Consider the following 12551-nt stretch of genomic DNA (forward strand, 5'->3'; position numbering starts at 1 on the left):
GGACAAATTAAAGGAAATAAAATAAGATTGCGAAAGAGGAATAATAAATTAAAACAACTTTGTTTATACAGCAATGTACATAGTATTCAAAACAAAATGGACGAACTGGAGGCAATAATTTGTGGAGAGGATCTGGATATAGTAGGGATGATTGAAACATGGCTAGACAGAGAACAAGATTGGGAACTAAATATTGCAGGACATTATGCATAAGGAAGGAGAGGAGGTAGAGTAGCTATACTATAGTTAAATATAACATAATGGAAGTAGTAAAAAAGGGATCTAACGAGCAGTAAGATAGATACAGAATATAGGGATTGAGTTAAAAGATAAGGGATCGATTGCCCTAATAGGAGTACACTTTCGATCACTAAAGAGTGGAAGGGAATTGGAGGAAGAAATATGTAGGCAAGTTTCCCAGATGAGTAGCTGGCATCGAATAATAATCATGGGAGATTTCAACTACCCCCAAATAAACTGGCAGGAAGAAGCAACGAGAAGGGAATCAATTTTTTACAGTGTATATTGGACTCCTTTCTCACTTAGTACGTAAGAAGTCTAACAAGAAAAGAATCACTGCTGGATCTTGTAATGGATAATGAACCAGAACAGATAGGAGAAACGAGTAGGAGAGCATCTTAGTAGTAGTGATCACAACATTGTAAGATTCAAGATTAGGATCGAGAGTGACCTATAAGGACAAAGACTACAGTAATAGATTGGAAAAGAGGAAATGAGGGTGGAACTAAAGAAGGTAAACTGGGAGAAAATCTTGAAAAACAAAGACAGAAAAACAGTGGGAAATGTTTAATAGGGCAATAATAGAATTCAAGGGACATGTATTCCACTAAAAACCAAAAACAAGCAAGCTAATTATGGGGCACCGTGGTTGAATAAAGAACTAAACAAAAGGAACTTTCTCTGTTGATGGGGTAGATGATCTGAATTTTGAGACATTTTGATTGACAGTCTGGGTCGTTGAAAGACTGCAGTGTCACAGTTGTCAGTACCAGCTGCCTGACCATTTGGAACAAAGTTAGTTGTGGCATGTAATATCGACTAATGGAAGAAGTTTGTGCATTTATGATCTAAGTTTGTTATAATTTTATCTCATGATGTCTCACATAGTCTGGAATGTCTCCAGAATCTCTTCAGTATTAGTTTAACCTAGTTTTATTCGGTTTCTGTTGCAGCTATTTGTCTTTTATAATTAGCTTTCATTTGGTTCGTTATAGTGTCTTATTTTCTGCAGACTAATTGGAAATTATGCAGAAATTAGGCCCTCGCTGGTTCCTAATTTATATCACAAATTCATGTACTCAGTGGTCGAAGCTCTTTGCTAAGTTTCTTCATGTAGAAAACTGCACAAGAGCAGCCATCCTGTGGAGGACTAGCAAGGAATTTCAGCCAGTGGTTGAATGGGAAAGGAACAGTGAGTTCAGCCAGGAGAGAAGTCACCAGTTTAGCCAGTGGGAAAGAAGTTGGGAGGAAAGCAGTAAGTTTGAGTAACTAGTGTTGTAAATAAATTCAGCCCCTCCATAATGCTGCTCTCAGCAATTATATTTTAGAATTAAACCTGTCATCTTTTTCTTCTCCCTGTGCCTTGTTTACAACGAGGACACATCTCTCCTAATGTTTGCCATGCCTATGTAACTTGAATTTCTGGTGTCCATTCGCATGGGCCTGAGTCTTCTCTTGGGCCCTTCTCTCCTGTCTCCTTCCCTTCCTGTCATCTAGTTATGCCACCTTTCATTTGTTCCCTCTCGTGCACTTTGCCCTCCCAATCTCTACCCTAACCCATCACTGTTTACCTATTCTATTGCTGTCCCATGGCTTAAATTCGCCTTAGATAATCCCACAGCTACCCTCTGTGTTATCCTCGGCATTCTCCGAAGGGCCCATCAAGGCACTGGCTCCTTCTGAGCAGTAACCCCAACTGCCCCATCCTCCTCTTGCCGACCTTCCTGCTCAGCGTGCCTGCTGGGGGCAAATCCCACCCACCTCATTCCCGCCCCACTCATCTCAAGCTCCGTTGCTCCCTTGGACTCTGCCAGTGGATCAGTGATCACTGCTACTCTCCACAATTCCCCCCAGAATGTCAGTTCTCTTGCAAACCAGGGCCCTTGCCATTCACGACCTTATTGTGGATGACTACATTAACATCACTACTTTGGCGGAAACTTGGCTCGTGCATAGCGATATCTTGTCCCTTACCAAAGCCTCTCCGCCTGGCTATACATGCACCATCTGCCCTGCCCAAACCGCTCTGGTGGCAGTATGGCCCTTGATCTCTTTCCCCCCCCCTACTCAGCTGGTACTTTCTGAACCTTTGCACACCTTGCATTATTCCCAGCTTCTGCACTGAGTGACTCCTCATCCATGGTGGTTTAAATCTTCATCTCAACTCACTGTGCCCTCTCTTCTGAGTTCACTGCCCTCCTGTCCTTCCTTAACCTCTTTCTCCCTATAGACTCTCTCAACCCTTTGTGACACCTCTACTGCCATGGTCTCGACCACAGCCAAGGCCATTTCCGCCCACTTAGTTGTATCCTTTACCACTCGCATCTCCCTACTGCCTTCCAACCCCACTTGCTTCTGTGTTCTTCCCTGGAATAAACACTCCCTAACTACCCTGGAATAAACACTCCCTAACTACCCTGGAATAAACACTCCCTAACTACCCTGGAATAAACACTCCCTAACTACCCTGGAATAAACGCTCCCTAACTACCCTGGAATAAACACTCACTAACTACCCTGGAATAAACGCTCCCTAACTACCCTGGAATAAACACTCCCTAACTACCCTGGAATAAACACTCCCTAACTACCCTGGAATAAACACTCCCTAACTACCCTGGAATAAACACTCCCTAACTACCCTGGAATAAACACTCCCTAACTACCCTGGAATAAACGCTCCCTAACTACCCTGGAATAAACGCTCCCTAACTACCCTGGAATAAACGCTCCCTAACTACCCTGGAATAAACGCTCCCTAACTACCCTGGAATAAACGCTCCCTAACTACCCTGGAATAAACGCTCCCTAACTACCCTGGAATAAACGCTCCCTAACTACCCTGGAATAAACGCTCCCTAACTACCCTGGAATAAACGCTCCCTAACTACCCTGGAATAAACGCTCCCTAACTACCCTGGAATAAACGCTCCCTAACTACCCTGGAATAAACGCTCCCTAACTACCCTGGAATAAACGCTCCCTAACTACCCTGGAATAAACGCTCCCTAACTACACTGGAATAAACCTCCCTAACTACCCTGGAATAAACGCTCCCTAACTACCCTGGAATAAACACTCCCTAACTACCCTGGAATAAACACTCCCTAACTACCCTGGAATAAACGCTCCCTAACTACCCTGGAATAAACACTCCCTAACTACACTTTCAAGTTTCCAGCTGTCTAGCTTTTTTGACCTTCCATTCGTCATGGTACTTCTGAAGGTGTTGATTTGCTCAACCACTCTCTCTTTCCTACCCTGGTCGTTCGCCTTGGCATGGCCCCTATCTTCACCCGCCCCTAGTCCCAGTGGCACAGACTTGAGCGTATCTGGCGTACAACTGGTTTAGCTTACTCTCCTCTACCAAAACCACGCGCCACTCCAAGATCATCCTGGAGAGCAAAGGTAACCCTGACTTATTTTCTCGACAACAGTCTTAAACACCTTTCCCCTGCCACCTCCACCCTCACCTCCAACAAAACGTATGAGGAGCTCATGGACTTGTATCTCATTAAGATTGAGACTGTGCATTCAGCTGCCCCGCTGCATTTCCTCCCCCACCACCTTCCATTTGCCCGCCAAGCCAAGTCTTCTCCGACCCTGCTTTCTCTAGTTTCTTTCTTATCGTCCCTCATTTCCATTTCGAGCCTAGCCCACCTCCTGCTCCCTTGACTCCTTTCTCACTAAACTGCTCACCACTATCATGTATATCGCCTGTGATTTGTTGGTCGTTAGAAAATGTTAACATTCTAATTACTGATAATTGTGAGATGGGTGAGAGAGAGACTGACCGAGGGGGGGACACACTGATGCACTTCAAGCAACCAATCAGAATACAAAAAAAATTAATGTTTGCAGATATCTCCCAGAAAGTTACAAAGAAGTGGTGCCAAAACACACACTTTTCTCTCTTCCTGCAACCCCCTCCCCCCAACTGCTGACAGACACCAGGAATCTACCATTGAGCCAAAACCAATGTTCCCGCTAAGGTGAAAGATCCTGCGTAGGCCACTCGCCCGCTTTTACATTGTAAATACTGCACATGTGCAGAAATTTAAAGGGACCACGCATTAAAAGAAAAGAGCCACGCAGAAGAAAGTGGAACATTGGCCAATGCCCCCAGTTTTGCCAAATCTGATCTCCTCCTCCACAGTGATATCAAAACAAAGGATCCCCTATTTGCTGCCAACCCCCAGCAGCCCCACAACAGTGCAGCCAAAGTTCATGACCATCTCCAGTATGACCAAAGCCCAGAGCTGTACCAAAATGCTGGGCTGCTTCCAGTGCAGCTAAATCCATTAACCCATCCGAATACTACTAAATATTTAACTCTAACTTGTACTTGTTGCTACATTCTGATTTTAAAACTGCTCCCTGTTACAACCAGGGTATCCTATGACTTGGAGCAAGAGGAGATCAGCTAGTATTCAGATTTTCCTCACAGCCGATTGTTATATTCTCTGACCTGATGCTTGTTGGAACATTTGAGTTTTAAGTTTTTTGGGGTTAATAAATGACTGCCAGCACAGATTTCTTAAAGGCAAATAGTGTTTGACTAACTTGATTGAGTTATTTGATGAAGTAACAGAGAGGGTTGGATGAAGGTAGCATGGTTGATGTTGTGTATATGGACTTTCAAAAGGTGTTTGATAAAGTACCATAATCGATTTGTTAGCAGCCTTGATATGAAATTGGCTAAGGGGCAGAGAGTAGTGGTGAACGGTTATTTTTCAGACTGGAGGGAAGTATACAGTGGTGTCCCCCAGGGGTTGGTATGAGGACCAACATTCCCTCTAAGTTGCGTGGCCGCGCAGCTCTCTGCCGGTCCTGCGCAGCCTGGGACTGGCTTTTCCGAGAAACTGTAAATGTGTCGCAGGGACTGCGCACCCAAAAAATAATCACGGGGGACATTGATTCAGACCGCTGCTGTTTTTAATATATATTAATGTCCTGAACTTGGGTATACAGGGCATCATTTTAAAGTTTGTGGATGACATGAAACTCGGAAATATAATAAACAGTGAGGCGAATAGTAACAAACTTCAGGAAGACATAGACAGACTGGTGAAATGGGTAGACAAATGGCAGATGAAATTTAACGCAGAGAATTGTGAAGTGATGTACTTTGGTATGAAGAATGAGGAGAGGCAATTTAAATTCAGTTCGGATGGGATGCATCCTCGGTTGCTGAGGGAAGCTAGGGTGGAGTTAGTAGAAGCTCTGACCACAATCTTTCAATCCTCCTTGGATATTGGAGTGGTGCCAGAGGACTGGAGGATTGCAAATGTTACACCCCTGTTCAAAAAAGGGGTGATGGATAAACCTGGTAACTACAGGCCAGTCATTCCAACGTCAGTGGTGGGGAAAACTACTGGAGACCATTGTCGAGGACAAAATTAATACTCACTTGGAGAAGCATGGGTTAATAAGGGACAGCCAGCACTGAGTTGTTAAAGGCAAATCTGACTAACCTGATTGAGCTCTTTGATGTAATAGAGGGTTGATGAAGGTAATGCAGTAGATGTTGTACGTTTGGACTTTCAAAAGGCATTTGATAAAGTACCACATATTCGGAAATAGAAGGACATGGTATTAAAGGGAAGGTGGTAACTTAGGTACACAATTGGCTTAGCGATAGGAGGCAGAATGTGGGGGTCAGCGAATTTTTTCTCTGACTGTAGAGAAACATACAGTGGCGTTCCCCAGGGGTCAGTATTAGGACCATTGCTTTTTTTGTTGTATAAAAATAACCTGGACTTGGGTATAGGGAGTGCAATTTTGATGTTTCCGAATGATGCAAAGCTTGGTAATGTAGTAAATAGTGAACAAGATAGTAGCAGACTTCAGGTGGACATAAACAGACTGGTGAAATGGGCAGACACATGACAGGTGCAATTTAATGTAGATAAGTGTGAAATGATGCACTTTGGGAGGAAGAGCATGGAAAGGCACGGTAAATTAAACGGTACCATTTTGAGGGGGGGGTACAATAACAGAGGAACCTGGGGGGTACATATTCACAAATCTTTGAAGGTCGCAGGGCAAGTTGATGAGGAAGTTAAGAGAGTATGGGATACTTGGCTTTGTAAATAGGGCCATTGAATACAGAAACAAGGAAGTTATGCTAAACCTTTACAAATCACTGGTTAGGCCTCAGCTGGAGTATTGTGAACAATTCTGGGCACCACTTGGCTAGTCTTTCTTTGCCGCCGTACAGAACTCGGCAGTGCAAGAGAACAGCATTTCACATCACTGAAAATAAACTCCACTGAATAATGCTAAAACATTTGAAACTAGCAACTTGAATGCTAACACATAGTTACAAACAAAATAACATTGCAGTGTTAGAGATATGTCAGGAATTTCGAGCTTGTAAGCCAACAGCATATGTAAACTGTCCTTTTGGCACAGTGCAGTGTGGTGGACTGGTGTTGGCTGGTACTGTCTTTGAAGTGTTCAACAAAAAAGAGCAGTGTGCCCTGTAATCTGCCATCTTAGATACTACTGAGCAAAAACACATGACTGTGGTATAAACAGAAAATGCTGGAAATACTCAGCAGGTCAGGCAGCATCTGTACAGAGAGAGTGAGTTAACATTTCAGGTCGGTGACCTTTTGTCAGAACTGGAAAATGTTACAGATGTAATCGGTTTTAAGCAAGTACAAAGGTGGAGGTGGTGAAAAAGAACAACAGGGAATATCTGTGATGGGGTGAAAGGCAATGAGTGATTAAATGACAAAATGGATGGTGGTGCAAGGCAAAAGGGGTGGTAATGGGACAAGTAAAGAAACAAAAGATGGGTCTAGAGGAGTGGTAAATGGCAACAGCAGAATCATTACCAGTACCTGCTGTCTGAAAAATGGGAGCAGTGGTTACAAACTAAAATTGTTGAACTCTTTTTTGAGTCAAGAAGGCTGTAAGGTGCCTAATCGAAAGATGAGTTGTTCCTCGAGCTTCCGTTAAGCTTCATTGGGACAGTAGGAGACCGAGGTGGGAGTGGGGCGGAGAATTAAAATGGCAAGCGACTGGAAGCTCAGGATTGCGCTTGCGGACTGAACGGAGATGTTTAGCAAAGCAATCACCCAATCTGCTTTTAGTGCTCAAAATGTAGAGGAGACCACATAGTGAGCAGCGAATACAATATACTAAATTGAAAGAAACATAGAAGATAGGAGCAGGAGTAGGCCATTCGGCCCCTCGAGCCTGCTCCGCCATTTAATGAGATTATGGCTGATCATCCAAATTCAGTACCCTGTCCCTGCTTTGTCCCCATATCCCTTGATCCCTTTAGCCTTAAGAAATATATCTAACTCCTTCTTGAATATATTTAATGAATTGGCCTCAACTGCCTTTTGTGGTAGAGAATTCCACAGGTTCACCACTCTCTGGGTGAAGAAATTCCTCTTCCATCTCTGTCCTAAATGGCTTACCCCTTATCTTTAGGCTGTGACCCCTGGTTCTGGACTCCCCGCCATCGGGAACATCCTTCCTGCATCTAGTCCTGTTAGAATTTTCTAAGTTTCAATGAGATCTCCTTTCATTCTTCTAAACTCCAGCGAATATAAGCCCAATCGACCCAATCTCTCTCCATACGTCATTCCTGCCATCCCAGGTATCAGTCTGGTGAATCTTCGCTGCACTCCCTCCATGGCAAGAACATCCTTCCACAGATAAGGTCACTAAAACTGCACACAGTACTCAAGGTGTGGTCTCACCAAGGCCCTGTACAACTGCAGCAAGACATCCTTGCTCCTGTACTCGAATCCTCTCGCTATGAAGGCCAACATACCATTTGCCTTAACCGCCTGCTGCACCTGCATGCTTACCTTCAGCGACTGGTGCACAAGGACACCCAGGTCTCGTTGCACTTCCCCTTCTCCCAATCTATTGCCATTCAGATAATAATCTGCCTTCCTGTTTTTGCCACCAAAGTGGATAACCTCGCATTTATCCACATTGGGCAGATGCATGGCAGATGCAATATAATCACCCAACCTGTCCAAATCATACTGGAGTTTCTCGGCATCCTCCTCACAGCACACACGCCCACCCAGCTTTGTGTCGTCTGCAAACTTGGAGATATTACATCTAGTTCCCTCGTCTAGATCATTAATATATATTGTGAATAGCTGGGGTCCTAGCACCAATCCCTGCGGTACCCCAGTAGCCACTACCTGCGACTCGGAAAAAGACCCGTTTATTCCAGCTCTTTGCTTCCTGTCTGCCAACCAGTTCTCTATCCAAGTCAGTACCTTACCCCCCAATCCCATGTGCTTTAATTTTACACGCTAATCTCTTATGCGGGACCTTATCGAAAGCCTTCTGAAAGTCCAAATACACCACATCCACTGGTTCTCCCTTATCTATTTTACCAGTTACATCCTCAAAAAATTCCAGTAGATTAGTCGAGCATCATTTACCTTTTGTAAATCCATGTTGACTTTGTCCGATCCTGTCACTGTTTTCCAAGGGCTCTGCTATTACATCTTTTATCATGGACTCTAGCTTTTCCCCACTACCGATGTCAGGCTTACTGGTCGATAATTCCCCGTTTTCTTTCTACCACCTTTTTTAAATAGTGGGATTACATTAGCTACCCTCCAATCCATGGGAACTCTTCCAGAGTCTATAGGATTTTGGAAGATGACCAGCAATGCATCTGCTATTTCTAGGGCCACTTCCTTAAGTACCCTAGGATGTAGATTATCAGGCAATGGGGATTTATCGGCCTTCAATCCCGTCAATTTCCCGAACAACATTTCCCTACAAATACTGATTTCATTCAATTCCTCCCTCTCATTAGACCCTATGTTCCCCAACATTTCTGGAAGGTTATTTGTGTCCTCCTTTGTGAAGACAGAACCAAAGTATGTATTTAATTGGTCTGCCATTTCTTTGTTCCCCATTATAAATTCCCCTGATTCTGACTGCAAGGGACCTACGCTTGACTTCACCAATCTTTTTCTTTTCACATATCTATAGAAGCTTTTACAGTCAATTTTTATGTTCCCTGCAAGCTTACTCTCATACTCTATTTCCCCCCTCTTAATTAATCCCTTTGTCCTCCTTTGCTGAATCCTAAACTGCTCCCAATCCTCAGGTTTGCTGCTTTTTCTTTGTCACATTGGTCAAGAAGTACAAGTAAATCACTGTTTCACCTGGTAAGTGTGTTTGCAGCCCTGGACGGTGGTGAGGGAGGTGGTAAATGGGCAGGAAGGGGATGGGGTAGATGTGTTTGGTGGTGGCATCGTGCTGAAGCTAGCGGAATGGCGGAGGATGATCCATTGAATGTGGTAGTTGGTGGTGTGGAAGGTGAGGATGAGTGGAACCCTATCCTGGTTCTGTGAGGCAGGGGTAGGGGTGACAGCAGAAGTGCGTTAAATGGGACAGACATGGTCGAGGGCTGTGTTGACCACAAATACTGATATGGAAGAATGCATCATCAACAGATGTGACAGAGACCGAGAAACTGGGAGAATGGAATAGAGTCCTTACAGGAAGTGGGTGGGAGGAAGCTTAATCAAGGTAGCTGTGGGAGTTAGTGGGCTTATAGTAGCTATTAGTTGACAGCTTATCCCCAGAAATGGAGATAGAGAAGTTAAGGATGGGAAGGGAAGAGTCTGAGATGGACAACGTGAAGTTGAGGGAGGGGTGGCAATTTGAAGCAAAGTAGATGAAATTTTCCAGTTCGGGGTGATTAGGCACTTTACGGCCTTCCGGACTCGACATCGAGTTCAACAATTTCAGATCGTAACCACTGCTCCCATTTTTTTGGACAGCAGGTGCTGATAATGATTCTGCTATTGCCATTTACAGCTCCTCTAGACCCATCTTTTCTTTCTTTACTTGTCCCATTGCCACCCCCTTTTGCCTTGCACCATCATCCCTTTCATCATTTAATAACTCATGCCTTCTACCCTATCACAGACCTTCCCTTTTGTTCTCCTCTCTCCCCTCCCCCCGCCTCTTTCTCTGCCTCTGTAATTGCTTAAAACCTGTTATATCTGTAACATTTGCCAGTTCTGACAAAAGGTCACAGACCTGAAACGTTAACTCTCTTTCTCTCTCTCCACAGATGCTGCCTGACCTGCTGGGTGTTTCCAGCATTTTCTGTTTATATTTCAGATTTCCAGCATCCGCAGTATTTTGCCTTTACATTTAACTGTGGTAACAGCTTAAGCTGTTTTAATCTTTAACCCTCTCCTGCAAGACAAAACAAATCCTTTTCTATGATCCTGCATTTAGCCATCACAAAGAATTCTGATATCTTTGGCCTCCACTGCCTTTGTATTTAAAATCAACTGTTTTAACCAGGGATAAAGAAAAATAAGGATACTTTACAATTCTGCATATAAAAGTTTTAGCCTTGCTGAGTTGAAGGTTTTGTCTACTGGTGGGATAAAAATTGATTCTTTTGCATTGCTGATTTATAGTAATGCAAACAGAACATGAGCACAAAGTGGTCTGAGATTTTCAGTGCTGTTTACACATATGAATGTAACTGGAATCCAAACCTACATTCTGTAACGGTTTGAACTGCTTTAATTTGCTTTGCTAAGACGAGCCTTGATGTGAGCTGAAACGTTTACTTTTCTGTCCTTTTTCTCTCTCCCTACTCCCCGAGCACAAAATTGGAATGTTAATACTTTATGGTAACTTTCAATGGAGAGCCTTCCCATCCACAAATTTGCTCCACTGAAGGCATCAAGTGATTTAATGACTTAAAATTGCTGGCAGCTCTCTTGTACCTCGCTCAAGTTGCCATTCTACATGTTTGATTGCAGACATTGTGTTGGCAGGGTTTTTGACTATGACGGGCAGCTGAGCCTGATCTTCGTGTTCTTCCATCTTGATATCCACACGTGAACACTTTCTAGTAATCAGGAGCAAGAACCCTGGCTGATTTTTATTTTTCCATGACTAACCCTAGGTCCAATGATAATATCTCTACTGCTGCTCTTGCTGAGATCCAATAATTCATCCCTGACCAAAAATCAAACCTCGGACTTTCTGGTCTATATGCCTTGATGCTGCTTTTACATTAAACAGCATTGACTGTTACGTAAGCAAACATGCCCGCTATCTTGTGCACAAGAATCTGTAAACAGCAATTAGATGAATTATAGTTTTTGGTCACCTTGGTTGAGAGAGAAATAAGGGCCTGTACAATAGGAGATCGCTTGAACCTTTGGAACAGTCTTAGTTTAACATTGTTTCGAAAGGATGATTCCCTCCAGCAATACAACACACTCTCATTGCAGCACTGGAGTGTCGGTCTAGCTTGTGGTGAAGTCTTGGCGTGGAGCTTGAACCTATAAACTTGTGATTCGAGATGAGAGCAGTATTGACTGAGCCGAGCTGTCAGTAGGCCATTGAAGGAGTTGATGTAGTGTGAGATCTTATGAAATTTGAGTGCTAATCTAGCTTTATCAAATGTAGATCTTGATAAATTTGTATTGATTGTTTCTTGTCCCACATGTCCCAGTACTGCTGCTGGTGGTAATGGCTTGACTCTGGCAGCAGTGCTATAATATCCGATAGTGCTTTTGGCTTAGATTTAAACTGGAATATCTTGCCACCTGAAAAGCCTTTAAAGGGGAAAAAATAGAAATTTAATAATTAGTATCTGGTTGACACTATATGAATGCGAGAAAATCAAGTATTTTTGTAATCGAAAATGATTAGTAATCACAGAATCTTTTCTGTATCCCTAGTTATATGTTACTGAGTCTCAGACCAAGTAGATCTGACTTGATCGTTTACAACTATTTATGTTCTCATCAGTAAAAATTAATATTGCTATAGTTAGCCTAATAGTAAATTGGGTTACAAATTGCTGATATATATTTTAGGAAATATGAAATGCTAAGAAATATTTAGTCAACTAAAGCCAAAGATGAGCTTTGAATTTAACCAGGGCTAGGTTTTCAAGAAAAATAGTCTAAATACTAGTATTATGATATCTGGGATAATGTTACCTTCTGGGGATATTCATACTGTCTGGGGGGGAAAAATGGCTTATCATTTGCTATCCCTTTAGCACAAGCTGTTCTGAGAATGTTCTGTGATTACACTAAAGTACTGTAAATTGTGAGAAATTTAAATACCCCACTTGCCCCTTTCACCTACTCCATTAACCACAAGACTTGGTAATCTCAAATACTAGTAAGTGGTCAGTTACTTAATTTTGAGTGTAATCATTTTCTTTAGTAAATTATATATTAAATGTGTTGATTTTTTTCAGTAATAAATGTGTAATGTTAAAACTTGCAATTTGATATCCTGAGCATTCCATACGCTATCTCTTT

At 42.9% G+C, this 12551-nt stretch overlaps 1 protein-coding gene across 2 annotated transcripts in view; it reads left to right on the plus strand.

Moving 5' to 3' along the window:
• Window positions 1–12551, plus strand: part of smad2 (SMAD family member 2) — a 133081-nt gene that overhangs the window by 59523 nt on the left and 61007 nt on the right. The window lies entirely within an intron of this gene.

Source organism: Somniosus microcephalus, chromosome 2 (assembly GCF_052327205.1).
Source record: "Somniosus microcephalus isolate GS21.2 chromosome 2, FLI_Smic_1.0, whole genome shotgun sequence".
Lineage (NCBI taxonomy): Eukaryota > Metazoa > Chordata > Chondrichthyes > Squaliformes > Somniosidae > Somniosus > Somniosus microcephalus.